Consider the following 16,736-nt stretch of genomic DNA (forward strand, 5'->3'; position numbering starts at 1 on the left):
CACAGCAACCTCCAACTCCTGGGCTCAAGCGAGTCTCCTGCCTCCGCCTCCCAAGTAGCTGGGACCACAGGCGCCCGCCACAACGCCCGGCTATTTTTTGGTTGCAGCCGTCATTGTTGTTTGGTGGGTCCGGGCTGGGGATTCGAACCCGCCACCTTAGGTGTACGTGGCTGGCGCCTTAGCCAGTTGAGCTATAGGCGCCGAGCCGCCTTTCACTTTCTTAAACAATCATTCTGTTTCAGGATAAATTTGTTACATAAGATTCTTTCTTTACATAATGCCATTTTTTTTTCTGTCTAATTTTCCTTATTTTCAAAAACTTACTTTTCATAAAACAGGATTATAGTTAATCATTCACTCATCAAACTGATAATTGGAAGGTTTAAAAGGCAAGAATCTTTTTCTTTGATAAAGACTCAGTTTTTCTAACAATTTAAATAACCAAATTATTATATTTTACAAATGAGAGACATTTGTGAAATATAACATTGATACGGGATTTTTCTAATCAGGGATAGACAGGAAATCCTTATTTTTCAGGCGTAGGTAAGCTCAGAAATCAGATTTCCACTTCTAGGCACAAACACACCGCAGGCCATACCATTTGAGCCCTAGTAAGGTTATGAATAAAGTAATCCTAAACATTTTGGATGGCTCCACTCTAAGTAGGGAGTACATACTCTAATTTTTTCCCAGATAAAAACTGCAAAGATTTAACAACCTTGCCTGAGGTGCAGGGCTATATTCATTTATTTGTTAGAATATCCTGTCAGTTTGTAAAGGTATGTTTCCATTTATCAGGTTCTGGAAATTTTTGGAGGAGGCAGAACAGGGGTGACCCTGCCTAGACTGAAGATTTTTGTTTCATTCCTACACTATTCTGCCCAAATGTTGGAACAGGGAGTGGGCCTGCTCTGGGTGTTGTTCAAAGAAGAGAATCAGGGCTGTTTTGGATAAGGCCCACAAGAAGGAAGTAATAGCTAGACTGGCTGAGGATGGTTCCAATAGGGCAGAAAGAGGCAGTGAGGTGGGAATGCCAGGTGTCTGTCAAAAGGAGTGGGCAAGTTTTCACAGGCAGTGGAAAGAATCAAAACTCTTTTTACTACGTCTGAATTTTTTAGCCAGTCATTGCTGCTGTTACCAGCAGGAACCCTGTTGCCTGCATAAGTGAGATTGAAGACTTAACAGGAAATGTGATTGGATGACAAAATAAATGTACTAACAAGTCAACAGGGTGGGAATTTTGGACCCAGCAGGGGATAATATTATATAAAAATCTACTTAATTACTTTCTCTTGACTGATGGCAACTAAGAGTACCACAATCAGGTAAATGTTAATCATGAGAATTCTGAAAGGAAAGACAGTCTGAGTAACAACACTTGATAGTGGGAGAACAGAAGGGACAAGTCACCGGGGTCTTTATGCAGTTCATGAGTGTCTTCACTTTCTGTGATAGAGACCTTCCTAGACTAGGAAAACAGAGGGCCTCACATCAAGGGCCAGTAGCTCTGATGGAATAGTCCTTCCCCAGCAACAGAGAACTAGCTGGGAAAAATTCTCTAGCTGGAGACAGAAGCATGAACAAGGTTACCACAAAGAGATAAAAACAAGTCAGGGTCACACGTTCTCTAGTAGATCAGTCTAGAGAGGCAGCACTACCAAGCACAGTATCAATAATAAAGATGAAGAGACCAATGACTGCCATGCCAAAGGTGCACCAGGTGGTGAGGGGTGTAGGACACATAAGAGCAAGTAGGTGAATAAACTGATTTCAGAAGGAGCAAAGTCTTAAAGGATCCCTTGAAGGAAAAGATCTGCTATCCACTCATAAATGTCTCCAGAACTGTTTGTTTCAGGCCAAGACCAATTCTCTAATAAGCACTCAACAAATGATATAAAATGACAACACAGACATGGGCCCGACTTGAACAATGTCTAATAGTGTACACTTACTCTCACACTCTTGTACTCTTAGAAGTAGAACCAGAACAAACTCTTATACACTTGTAACAGGCCTGTGAGTGATCTAACACCCCGGGGGTTGATTGCACCCCTGCTTTTATTTCAATGGTGTTTCTGGTGATAGATGTTGACATACATTTCTGGGAGTCCCTGACAGATCAGTAGGGCTGAAGCTCCCTACTGCTTGGTCGTTCTACTGATACATGTCTCTGAGAGCTTCCAATAGGCTAATGGCCTGGCAACCTGGGGTCTCTGTCTAAAGTTACTGTCTTTTGGGCCTTATCTTGGAGGTTCCTAAGGGGTCTACATAAATTACAACAAATGAATTCAACGTTTAATTATGCTTCTTCACAACAATTCACAACAAATAAGCATAACAAAAATACTATCAATAGTTAATTTATGTCTGTAGACACCAGCCAAAAATAGATGTTAAAGTGTCTTACTTACTTCTGGTGGCAGACTCTCAAGTGAATTTAGGAGTGATCATCAGTGAGTCTCCTGAGGGCTCTGGGTTCTCCAAGGGTCCTGGGATGTTTCCAGAGGCACCTCCCCTCAAAGGGACCACAGCCTGTCCCACTCCTGGAGGATCAGTGGAATTGGAGTAATGCCAGTTCAGAAAGAAAAATGGCTGTTGTTTCAAAAAATAAAGAGGACTTTTTTTTTTTTCTCGTTAGTTCCAAATGAGTAACTGACCTTGGGTCTTCTGCTGAGAGCTGGTAACTTATCTTGAGTCTATTTGTAACATATAAACCACAGTTTTAGCAGGCAAAAATATAGAAAGACAGTTTTAACAAACTTTGTACTAATTCTTTAATTGCTGGAAAGAGGCTCATCAATGCAAGTGGGTTATTTGTACTACAGTGTTAAAATGAAATGAGAAAGTACAAAAGGGCCGTGTCAGTAAGATAGGAGTCAATTAGCACAGCATGCTATTAAACAGACTAACACTCTAGTGCAAAACTATACATTAAAAGTCCAACTCCCACCCTGACAGCGATGTTGAAGTCAGTGGGACACATAGAAGACATAAGAGAAAAGAGGCAAAAGGCTAATTTCCACAGGATAAGATTCCTAGAGAGTTTCTTGATACCCAATCCTGCAGAAGACACATAGGTCTGACATGGAGAACAAAAGAGACAGACAGACAGAAAATCAGTCAGGCGCGGAGCTGTGCCTGACCCTCACTCAGGTGCCTTCCCAGCCACATCCCCAAAGGGATGAAAATTCTATCTTGGCATAGGTGGGGAGGAGCACCCTGAGGGACTCACCACTAAGCCGTATGATAAAGTTGTGGAACCGTGGGTCAAGGTCCACTCAGACTCCATAGTCTCAGGGCCGTAAAGTCACATCTAAACTCTTTCACTCACTCACTCATACAAAGCTCAGAACGTACAAAATATGCACAAACCAGCACAATTGACTACAAAAACAAGGACAACCCCATAGAAGACTGCAATTACTAGAACAGGACTAGCCTGCAAATCCAAACAGTCCAAAAGACTGCTAATACCAGAAAAGTCTAATAATGGGCTGCTGCAAACATAACAACGCAGAAACAAACAACCCAAACATATACCAGAAAGACAGGGGAGCATCTCCTCTCTGCCTCGGGAACAGACTTTCACTGAGACCAGCCAGTCTATTTCCCCCAGATTCTCTAGAGATCCAGACAAACTTACCAAATTGGAAAATTTAGGAACCTGTGCCCCAAATGCACACGTCTGAGAGGTCCCAAGACAGAGGGGCAGCATCCCTCCAAGGCCTTGCTCTAGAGCTAGGTGGTGGGCCCAGGTGGGGATCCGATGAATCTCACTGGGGCCTCCAGATGTTGTACCCCTAGACTCAGACCCCACTTACGTTCAATCAATTGGAGATTTATTGAATCCGCATGGGGGACTGTTGCTCTGAGACAGTCTATCCTAGTAGAGGGCAGGTTGCCTTATATAATTTTTGAGCGGGCATGCTCAGGGTGGGAGGGGGGGAGGTTACAGCTTGGGAGTTACAATCTGGGTAAATTTCCACTATTGTTCACCAGGAAGTTGAATTTGGGATTTTTCGTGCTTCCTTGTTCTGAAGCCTCTACTTGTAATTGCCTTTGAGGGGGGAGGTAAGCTAGGAACTTGTCCCGTTCCAAGAGTTGACTCTAGGGGAGAGGGAGAAGGAGGGAGGCGGTCCGATCCGGGAGTCAACTCTGGGGGGAAGTAGGAGGAGGGAGGTGGGCTGAGAACTTGCCTGTTTCAACATCACATGTGCAATATAAAGATATACCACTATTATGGAGCTATAACAATTAGAATAAAGGGAAAAAGTATAATCAGTTGGTAGAAATTACACAAATTCCAATTCAAGTAATATTCTATGTATTAAGATGGGGTAAAAAGATGTAGCAGGATGAAACTCAATTTCAGAATAGATACTAGAATAGATTTCATGATGTTTGATCTTCATTTAGATACCCCTGTTAGAATTCAAAATTCCACAATGTTGGAAAAGTAAATGTAAAGAGAATTTACAAAATGAAGATCTTTGAAGCCTTGGGATTGAGGCTTCCTGAGATTTTAGTGAATTTATTTATGTCATTTACCTTATAGCTATGTCTAGGATTTCCTAAACTATGTTGAATAAAAGTGGTAGATTGGTGCATATACATATATATATATATGTATATATATATGATGATTGTCTGCATTCTGAAGCTAATGGATTCTCTTCTCACTCAATAAACTAAAATATTTGGCTTAACTAAACCCTCAGATAGGGAGGGCAGGAGGGGTGTGTCAGTGAGTGATCTATTTTAAATAGTAATTACAATTAGAATTTCTTTGTTTCTCTTTCCCTTTGTCAGACCCCTCCCATATTTTAGCAGAGGTTCAATAAACATTTGGCAAATGTTAGAAATGAGAAATATAGACCATGGAACATCTCACCAAAATAATTATCCAGATTTTTAAGTCTGTGTTTGAAACTTAAAGAAATCATGGTACTTTTTTCTTACATAAGATTGATTGTATTGAAGAATCATGGTACCTGCTGCAGTTTTTATACTGGGTAGAGGAAAGTATTCTACTGATTAAATAAAAAGGGAGGATGATTGTGTGAGAAGGTAGGCTGAATTCCTCATGCACCTTCCAACTCAGGATAAAGTGCCCAGGCAAGAGAATGTGTAGGTGACTGTCCCCTGGTGGGGATCCAACAGTACAGGTGAGCTAAGTTAGGAAAATTAAGATAACTCAAAGGGTGAAACTTGTTTCTCCCCTTTCTTTTCTCCCAGTATGTTATCTGGCTGCTTCATATGTTCCATTACCCTATGTCCCTATTTGCCTTTACCCAACCTTCCTGGGGGCTGTAATCTTCCCTCTCTCACTTTTAATCTTGACTGCTAACTACTGACTGCTGAGCATTCTTGTCCATATACTGGGTTGTGTTACCCAATAAAAAGACTCCTGAGAAGCAGGACAGGAGAACACATGAAACATGAAACAATGTATGCCTGTACAGGCGTCCAGGTTGTATGCTAGAGTTTGGTGTAAGTTTCATGATTTCTCCATGGTCATGCCATCTCCCTTGCTGACCACTGTCCCAGGTTTGAGTACATGAGATCTTCAACAGATAAAAAGATGAACTTAAGTTGTGTTTTATGTCCTCTGACTGCTTCTACCATGATACTCAGGTTAAGCCTCTAAGGCGAATCAAAACCCAATTATTAAACTCATTTGGTGTGGCTTCCCCAATTATGTGATAATCAATGGCTATGTCAGCTTCTTGTTGTATTTTCAAGTCTACTATGTGTTGTTTCCAGCTACTTATTAAAAGTTTCCAGCTAAGGAGTTAGCACCATTTCTTCATGAAATAAGTACTTTGATCAAGCAAAATGAACCTATTGATAATATGACAATTCAGAAATATAATTTGTAGTATGTAGAGTGATATTATTTATAGTACAGTCACTTTGTGAGATAATTTTAAGTTATAAGGAGGATATAAGGTAAATAATATATTTGAGTGGCTTCAGGTAGGGAGAAATAAGAGTTATAAGAAAGCATAAAATGCATTGGAAAAATTATTGCAAGTGAGTTTTGGGGAAAGAGCCATTGTTTATATGTTAGGTAAACTCATCCATAGTATGTTGAGGTTTAAGCTCAGTAACAGTTATATCTATATAAAATTGTTTTTAAAAACCGTCAAAGCAGAAATGATATACTTATTATTGTAATTTAGGTGACAACGACTTTCTTTTGGGAGAGGGTGTAAAGCTGTTTTGTTAATAACCCAATTTTCCCATTATAATGCATGTTTTTACCATATGGATTTGATAATTTGAGACAGGACAGTAGGCCATTGAAAAATAAACCCCTTCAGTAGTGAAAGTGAATGAAAATAAAATTCTGTATGTTCTTTTGTTAATCAATGTAAATCCTTTTCTAATAGAAAATGAGGTGTGTACTACAATAGTAATGGAAAACCATATTTTAGAGTTATACATACATTTCATTCACAATTGTTGAAAGCATGTGTGAATAGCTGGCTTACAAATTGTACGTTAATTCTATAGCCAAAATACATTATATGAAATACAAATATATTCTATAGTCATTTTTTTTTATTATTACTGTTTGAGAGTCATTGAGGGCACCAAGATTTAAGTTGCACTGACTGCATTTGTTATTTTACAGTCCTGTACTGCAATGAAGGAAATACATAATACGACACTGTACATATTCTTATCAGAAACAGTTTCAAAATTGACATATTGCCAAATGACAAGTTTCTTCCTAGAAAAGTTCAAACCTACAGTTAACTAATTTCAACTAATTCGAATCATACAGATGTGTTTTTAACAGAGCATGTGAATGTATATTGAATCTTCAATTTAAAGGTTAGAATAAGATGCCTTAAAATTCTCATAAAAATCTGTATAGGAATTTTTCTACCTCCATAAGGAAAGAGATTTCAAATGTATTAATCCATATGTGCATAGTTGTAACCAATCTGTTAATTTACAATGTCAAAGCAAATCTTTTTTTTTTTTTTTTTTTTTTTTTCTGTGTGAAATGCCATCTGCTACTGGAAATCCTTACTTTTAAAAATAGATGGGTACACCAAGTGTAGAATCCTGGCTTTATTTCTGTTTTGTGTAAACTCTACATTTGTTAAATCAAGAAGATAGGCTTCCACAGTGTAGTTTTAAGTTATCTATTAAATATCAATGAAGGTATGCATTGTTTAGCACTGTAAGTGTTTGATTTTTTTTTTCTTTCAGTAATTACACTCCGGAAATAATCTGTTTAACATTTCATGTCATCCCAACTGAGGCACAAAATTTCATAAGCTATGGGATATATTTAATTCATTTATTTATCGATGTCTACAAAATCAAGGATACTAGTCACTCACCATAATCAGCAGTGTCTTTACTTATAATGTAATAAATTAACAAAATAGGCAAGTAAAGCATATTAAGTAAGATTTTTGGAAATAAATCTCCAATAAAGATAATTTTAAGAAAAATCAAGTCAAACTAAGATGGTCTTTTAAAATAATTAATTTATTAATGGTGTACTTAGTATATCATATGGTGGTAAATTCCTGCTTACATGCTCACCTGTCAAAGCATTTATTTTGAAAATGCTATTTTGGCAAAGAGTAGGTTTTCATAATCACTTTACTGAATATATATTTAGTATCACATTAATGTTGATGTACTTTAAAGGACTTGATGGTTGTTCTCTATATTTGGTATAAACTCTCCACTTTATCAGAATTTGGCTTGGGTGAGGCTGTCTTAGTATAAAGAATTTTACTTTATTTGTGAGACAAGGAAAGACTTTTGGTTCTTTCTGCTATATTCATCCTGGTGTGAAGGGAAGTATTACTTCTGGTTTGAGAACTTTGTATTCTTCACAATGTATACACTATTAAGTTTACAATTAGTTGTTCGTGTGTATGTAATTTATATTTTGTTTAATCCACATGCTTGTGCTAAAATGTTTGTGAACACTCTAATAATGATTTGGCTTTGCGTATTTCTTATGACTTAAATTTGCTTATTTTTGAAAATCTTCCAAGACCTAAAATAAACATTCTCTGTGGTGGGTACAGAATGTCTGGTCAAAAGCTGTTAGGTAAGTGACCAAAAGCAACAATCCAAACTTCTGAAATTCTGTAACAGAATTCACAGGGTATTATTCTTTGTTCTTGAGAAATTAGTAAGTAAAATAGGAACTTCAAACACAAGGCATGCCAACTATTCTGGGATCCCAGTATCTATATTATGTCTTGTTCTTGTGAACATTTTTAAATAGATGGTCAAATGACATTCAGGAAAGTTCAGAGCTGAAATCATCATCATTTAAATTAGAGAAAACACACCCTGCAACTATACAGTTAACATGTAGAGCTTTCTTCATTCTCTATCTCACTATTTTCTGCATAGTAAGAATCTCCTTTTTTCTCCTGATTTTGAGATAAAATTCACTGCTTATGGCATTCCAGCCAAGTAAATAAAAATGTCTTAAAGGGCTTTCAAATTTATAGCATTATAAATTATAGTAGCTCCATTGTAACCAACAACCTACATCTAACTGGTAAATCTGTCTGTATTTTGGTCTCATGACTAAAATACTAAAATGAAAGCTGTAAGAGTTGTACTTATGCAAGTGTACTTATATGCATTCATTTGTGTATTTTATATTGTTTGTTGTGTCCATATAGTAAAAGTTGGCATAGTTGGCAAGAGATTCTTTAATAAATTATTTTAGATTGACTTAAGTAATAAGTGCTTATAGAAAATATATACTAGATAGCCTATATGCATTTTACTTCACATGACCTAAGTAAATATTTAACAAATAGGTTGGCTTTAAAATTATTGTAAGGCAAAATAGAAATATTTTTAAGAATTTTTAGCATACATTTTCACATGGCTTTACTGGTCTGACAATATTTATCTTTGCTAGATGTTTTGAGGGGTCAGGGTTTAACAAAAAAGTACAAAATTATAAACCCAAAATAAAACAGAATGATCTTCATGCAATTCTTTGATAAATAAAACTAATTTAATATTATTAGTTTAAGGAAAACAAATGCATCTGCTGAGTTAAAATCAAAATAACCATATATAGTAGAACCTCTGTAAGTTGATGGTCCCTGGATGGTTAACATACAAAGTGACCAACATAAGGAACTAGGCTTACTGTTTTCTAATGTACAAATGTCTCATGTTTGGTCTATGAAAATTAGGTCAACTTAAAGAGGTGGCCAACTGTGGAAGTTCTACTGTATTTAACTTGATATATTTTACATAGATGAACACCTGATATTAACAGCCTATACAAATAGTAAACAGAAAAATTATTTAAAATAATAACTAACTTTATCTTTTATCTTGTTTTTTTTACAAGTAATTGTGATATAATTATTAAAAATAAATAAATAAATTAGATAAATGTAATAGGAATACATGTTTATAAATAAACATTTTATATAATTTGACATGTTTAAGTTTTGTTACATTGAATTAACCAATGGCAATTCAGTAATGGTCTGGATCATATCCAAATGAGTGAAAACATGAAACAAAATCCTGAACAAAAATATATGTTTGCTTCTGGTTTCTTAGATTTCATAGAAAGAATAATTACATTTTTGTCCCACCAAAATAAAACATTATAAGAAAATATAGTCTAAAATTATATGTTGATTTTCATCTATGAAATATTGATATGTGACAGAGAAGTCAAAATTTTTTGTTAGACATAAAATTAAGAATTAAAATTCTAATTTATACATAATTTTATATACACCTCATACCAAAATGTATTTTTAATAAGAAAAATATAAGAAGGTATACAAAAATATTTTATTGAGAAAAATAATTTAGTTTAATTCAGAAGTTACTTAAAGATTGTTTCTTCACAGTATGGCTTAAGGAAGAAAACATAATAAGATAGTAAGGACACAGCAAGTATGAGAGACAGATGAACAAAATTATAGATATAAAAATATGTTTTTGGTAAACAAAGATATAAAAGATACTTTATATAAGAAAAATGTAGGATAAATTGTACTAATGTCACTTTTTACGAAAGCACAGTGTAGGAAAAAGTATAAAGTTTAAGCACATTGTCAAAAGTCTCAGCAAGTTGTAAAAGTTTCATAAAGCAATAGTCTCCAACCTTTGGCATCAAGGAAAGGATTCATGGCAGATTATTTTTCCATGGATGTGGTGAGATAGGATGCAGAGCTCAGGTGCTGAGGTGTTTTGAGCAATGGGGTGTAGCTGTAAACACAGATGAGGGCTTTTCTGGCTCTCTGCTTACCCCTTGCTGTGTAGCCATTTCTTAACAGGCCATGAATTGAAACCTTTTTGGCACCAGGAGTCTAGCTTCATGGAAGACAATTTTTCCACCAAAGATTGAGTGGGGTTGTACATGGGAGGAATGAGACAGGAGAAAGTTGTGAGGATTTGTTTTTTGTTTTTTGTTTTTTTTAACAGGACAGGGACCAATATCAGCCTATGGCCTGGGCATTGGGGATTGTAATCATAATTAAAAATTTTTGACAGTGATCAAGTTGGTTATAGTTGGAAGGAAATTATTTATGGATTTCTACAGATTGCACTTTTACATTGAATGTAGATAAATAACAGAACTGAGAGTTCGATTCCCTATGTTAGAACATCAAGATTTTTTTGAGGTATTAGTTTGCTCTTAGTAAAATTGCAAGTGGTTTTTATTGTTTATTCCAAAATCTGTTATTTTAATACCCATCTTCTGAATTCCAGATATTTTCTTTTTCTGTCTCATTTATTCCTGAGGTACATCTAATTTTCTTAGTTTCAGATTGGTCATATTGTCCCATTCATTTAGAAAAGTAGGTAATTTTAGGTAGTTTTGATCTTATAGCTTCTCAGATTTATACTTTAGAAATCAATTTTTGCTGTATCTCATAGCATATGATTTTCAGGTCATGCCTGATAGCCAGTAGACCTTTAACCCCATTAGAAAGGCTGAACTGATAAAACACTCAACATTTTCATGAGTTCCTGCAACTTATTTTCACTCCAATTCTTACTCTTCTGCTGTGACCTGAGACTGAAAGAAAAGCTTTTTTTTTTCCCCTCCAGTGTAACTTCATTCTGTAATCTGGCATTTTCCTGATATGTCTGAATAGTCCTTTGTAACCAGGAAATACAACATTCTTTTACTTTCTAAGAGTCTGTAGTCTCCTGCTTCAGGTACTAGTTTTGTTGTTTAATTCCTACATAATGTGGGTGTAATCTGGGTACATAGGCTTCTGTGTTTCTTTATATTAAAGCTCCTTTTTTCACCAAGGTTGACTTCTGGGTTATCTAAATGAGCTTCCCTTTAGGAGAAGTAACCATATCATAGGAGATTTTTCTTTAGGTTTTTGGGAACTGGTCAAAAAATAATTTAAAAATCAATTTATGTTTTATCAAAATCATTTTCTGTATTGTGTTTATTAGTGTTGTGATTACTTACAAAAACTGTAAGGATTAATTATTTACATCCATGTAACTTTCTGTATTATTTGGGAATCTTGATTATCATTCTGGTGAAATTAATGACTACTATTTCACAGTAACCTGTGATTCTTTTTTGATTAAATGTTTTAAAACCTTTTGATATTTATGACAGATTTCTCCAAGATCAAAATACTAAATTAAGTAATTATTTTAAACCTACAGTTATCTTTTGGAATTTGCTTGTTGGGTCCCTGAATAGCAGGAAAGAATGCGCCTTTTATTTTGTAGAGATACAAAATTATTAGGCTCATTATGTAGATTTGATGGGAAATTCTCAAGTGATAAATGATACTGGTTCTTTTTATAACTACATTTATGAGTAAGTTCTTATGAATGCTTCAAAAGTACATAATTTAATAGAAATTTAATATATCAGTCATAATTTTGGTATGTTACATCTTTAAGGTTTTATTTGTATGAATATTATTGATATGATTATTAAAGAATATGTTAAATTTATAAATGATGGCTCTGGTGTGACACTGTCAGTCATGATTATTCCAGTTATTATCTTTAAATACTGTGTACTACAGTTATAATTAAATTTACATCTTAATTGTGAATTTTCATCAGATTTTTAACCATGCTACTCTAAGGTTTTATCATCAAAATTGTTTAATCATTTATTTATTTTTTTTAGATGATGTCTCACTCCATTGCCCTCAGGCTAGAGTGCCCTGTCGTAATAGCTCAGAGCAACCTCAAACTCTTGGGTGCAAGGGATCCTCCTACCTCAGCCTTCTGTCTCAATGCCCAGCTAGTTTTTCTATTTTTAGTAGAGACAGAGTCTCACTCTTGCTCAGGCTGGTCTCAAACTCCTGAGCTCAAGCAATCCATCTGCCTCAGGCTCCCAGAGTGCTGGGATTATAGGTATGAGCCACTGCACTCGGTCAAAAATAGTTCTTTTTGAAAAAATTTCTCTAAAAGCATTTAAAATTAGATTCATGGAAAACACTCTAATGAGCACTCTCAAATACAAATCTCTGATAACTTTAGGATTAATGGACTAAATAAAAATTTCTAGAACTCTAATAAAGAAACAGAGATGGGTTAATGAAATTGCTAACAAAGACCAATCAGAACAAAAATTACATAAGATTAAGTAAATTATGATGTTTTATAATTTTTTCTTGAAAGTGTTTGATAGTTCTCTATTGAAATGACATAAAGAAATGCTCTGTCTCAAGTTATCTATAACTTTACAAGAATTTAGTAAACTATAACAAAATGGAAGAAATTTTTCTCCCTACTCAACTCCTCCAAAATTTGGAAATTAGTAACCTGTTTTAAAGAAAGAAAATTTTAATAAACTTCACCAAAATTAAAAACTATCTTTGTGAAAGGCCATTGTCAATAAAGTAAAAGACAACACACAAGATGGAACAGTGTTTGCTAATCACATGTCCATAAAAGAGCTAGTACTTAAAATATACAGATTATAATAATTCAACAGCAAAATTATAAATATCCCATTAACAAATGGGCATAAGACTTAAATTGAAATTTCCCCAAAGATACACAAATGGGCAAAAATCACATAAAAATGCTTAACTTTATTAGCCAGTAGTAAAATGCAAATTAAGATATCAGTTCATATTCATAGGGAGGTCTTTTAAAAAATATTATATAAATAACAACTGGTGACAACATGGAGAAAATGAAACCCTTATACATTGCAGTTATAATATATTGGGGATATAACATGATGCAATCACTGTGACAAAAATAGATTAGCATTTCTTAAAAGTTATATATAGAACTAACATATGTCCCACCAATTCTTAAGTGCAATAATGAAAAGAATTGGAAACAGATATTTAAGCAAATATGTGTACATAGAAGACATAGCAGAACCCTTTACAATAGTCAAAAAGGTAGAAAAAAATATTCATCAAAGAACAAGTGGCTAAAGAAAATAGAGTATATATAATGTGCAGTGGAATAATATTCAGCCATAAAATAAATGACATATTGATGTAGGCTACAGTGTGGATGAACCTCCTAACACTACACTAAGGGAAATAAGCTAGCTGCAGAAGATCATATAGTGTATAATTTCATTCATATGAAGATAAAGCATATTGGTAGTTACCAGGGACTAGGGGAGGCAGGAGGGAATGGTAAATGACTACTTCGTAGGTATAGTTTCCTTTTGGTGGGTGGAAAGGTTTTAGAATTTATAGCTGTGGTAGTTGTATCTTATAATATGAAGGTACCAAATACTACTGAATATTTAAATGATTAATTTTATAGTATGTGATTTCATTTAAAGTAAAACAAGAAAATAACACTTAGCCAAGTGGCAGGTGAGAATATGACCAGGCAAACAAGTTTGTGAAAAATGAGTCAAATTGTGTATTTTGGATTTGAAGAATATTAAGATAGATATTTTGGGATATCCAAAAAATGTTTAATTTTTTTTTTAAATAATTTATGTAACCTCTCAGTCAGCACATTTTTTGAGTAATTACATGTATTAAGTACTGGGGTAAATCTGATATTACATCAATTTATCACATTTCACCTTAATTAGGTTTGAATTCCAGTGGAGCCTCCATAGTTGACCACCTTTCTACATGATGACCTCCTTAAGTTTCATAGACCTGACATGCAACACATGTATGTATAGGTACTACAGTCCTACTTCCCTACATGGACCACTTCTGTATGTTGATCAATTTGTTGCAATCCATTGGGTGGTCAACTTGCAGAGATTCTATTGGTATAAATAAAAGACAATATTGAATATGTAAATATATTTGTGATTTAGGTTATGCAAAGAAACATAGAGGATTTTACAACATCTTGTATCTGAAAGAGACTTGAGAAGAGGTTTCTGAATAAGCCCTGCTATCTTAGTCTGAAGGATTGACTCAGTGTAGACAGGTAATAGGTAGTGAGAGGTTTGAAAGAGATGGGAAAAGAAAGACAAACCAGAGCCAGTGAGTTGAATTGTAAGAAATTACAGTGAATTTTTGAATATTGAAAATAATCAAAATTAAGAATTGAAAGGGAACAAAAGAAAATGTTTCAGAGAGTAATTGCTATATCAATGTACATGTTTGTTAATATTCCTACATGTATACTTAATAGATGTATACTTTATTACTATCAAATTAAATAAGTGGAATATATTGGAAATATTAAGATAATTATAGTTATTAAACTTAGCTTCTAATCAGGAATATATTATATAATACATTTTCTATATGTAGTATTTTATACATATACAGTCCATACATACACAAAATCCATATGAATGAGAGAGCGTGCCTAACAAAATACTACTTGCGAATGCACTCTTTGATGTTAAACTTATAAAACCAATCAGAAGATAACAGAATAAATAGTTTTTCTTTTTGTAATTTTCTCTGATAGTAACTGTAGGTAAGTTAGATCCATCTAGACACTTTGCTTAAAAGGATTTAGGAAATCGTTTGCCAGGTGCGGTGGCTCACACGTGTATCCTAGCACTCTGGTACACTGAGGCAGGTAGACTGGTTGAGCTCAAGAGTTGGAGACCAGCCTGAGTAAGAGTGAGATCTCGTCTCTACAAAATAAGTAATATTAATCAGGCATGGTGGCTTGTGCCTATAGTCTCAGTTACTTGAGAGGTAGTTACTTGAGAGGTTAAGACAGGACTATCATTTAAACCCAGGAGTTTGAGGTTGCTGTGAACTATGCTGATGCCACAATACTCTAGCCCAAGCAATAGAGTGAGATTCTGTCTCAAAAAAAAAAGGATGAGGAACTTCTTAAATGGATTTTACTTATTAGATATTTTAAGGATGGCTACCTTCTATTTGAGTTTATGTTTTGTTATATTTTTATTAATAATAATATCACAGTAAGTGAGATTAAATATAATTTTGCATATTTCTCTTTAATGACCATGAATTGAAATTAAAAAGCAAACTTTGACAGAATCAATGTGTTAAGTTTAATTGAAGTTGCTGGTATTATGATCTTGGCACTGTATGGACTGATACCAGTATCTAAGATGAAAGAGAAAAAAACAGTAACTGTAACCTGATTTGGCTGTTGTCTTTATGTAACTGAATAGTAATATATGGTATTTATAATAAATTTGATAAGTTCCTTGTAATACAGATATGAATCACATGCATTAAAAAAAGATAATACAGTACAAAACACATTGTAGTATAAAAGAAAGCCAAATGATTTCGAAAATATTCAAAATAATTGCTAAACTGTTGTCTGCAAATTAATTTGGCTTATTATTCATGAAGTTTTGTAAAATCAGAAAAAAGTGTAAAAATGTTGAGAGAAAATATCAAGAGTAGTTAATAATAAGAGTAGTTCATAATAATTAGAATTAAAAAATCAAGAGTAGTTAGTAATAATTAGAATTTATTTTCCCATTGCTACATAGAATGATTTGTAGGGGAACAAAATAAAGGAGAAAATACACTTACTATTGATATAAATAAAACTGTCAAAATATAAATTTTTCTAAAAAGAACAATACATTATGCACAATAGAAATAATTACCCCAAGAACATTTTTAATCATTTATTTACATAAAGATAATTTCTAATCTAAGAATTCTATTACTTCTGATCATAGAAGCAAAACTGTGTGATAAGAATAGTAAGCAAATTTTAAGAGTAGAAATTTTATTTTTAAATTAACATTTTAACACAATTTAATTTTAATAGCTTTATATTTTTTTTAAATTAGGGAATAGAAAAAACAGTCTACTGGGAAATTGCATTCTAAGTTAAATGCAGATAGATGAATTTTTAGCTTCATTAAAGTGGTTACTATAAGCTTAAACTAAAATGAATAAAACACCATGGTAAAAAAAAAATAGTTATCCAGTTTCAAGAATTAAAGAAAAATAGACAAACCGTATGAGAACAGTAGAATTCTGCTTAATTTGCTTTCACTAGGAGCTTCTATTCCTTTAGTCTTGGGCATATTTACTACAATATTACATGTTTTTAATAATATCTTGTAGGATCTAGAGGAGAAAACCAACTATTTTCGTAAATATAAAATAATATTAAACATCCTTAGATATAAGAGAGTATAAGATATAAGAGCTGTAAGTCAAGATTTTTTCTGGCTAGAGAGATTACTGACTTTAGAAGCACTGGAGGGCGGGTACCTGTAGTCCCAGCTACTTGGGAGGCTGAGGCAAGAGAATCACCTAAGCCCAAGAGCTAGAGGTTGCTGTGAGCTGTGGTGCCACAGCACTCTG

This window comes from Otolemur garnettii, unplaced genomic scaffold (assembly GCF_000181295.1).
Source record: "Otolemur garnettii isolate 467f Iridium unplaced genomic scaffold, OtoGar3 scaffold00183, whole genome shotgun sequence".
Taxonomy (NCBI): Eukaryota; Metazoa; Chordata; class Mammalia; order Primates; family Galagidae; genus Otolemur; species Otolemur garnettii.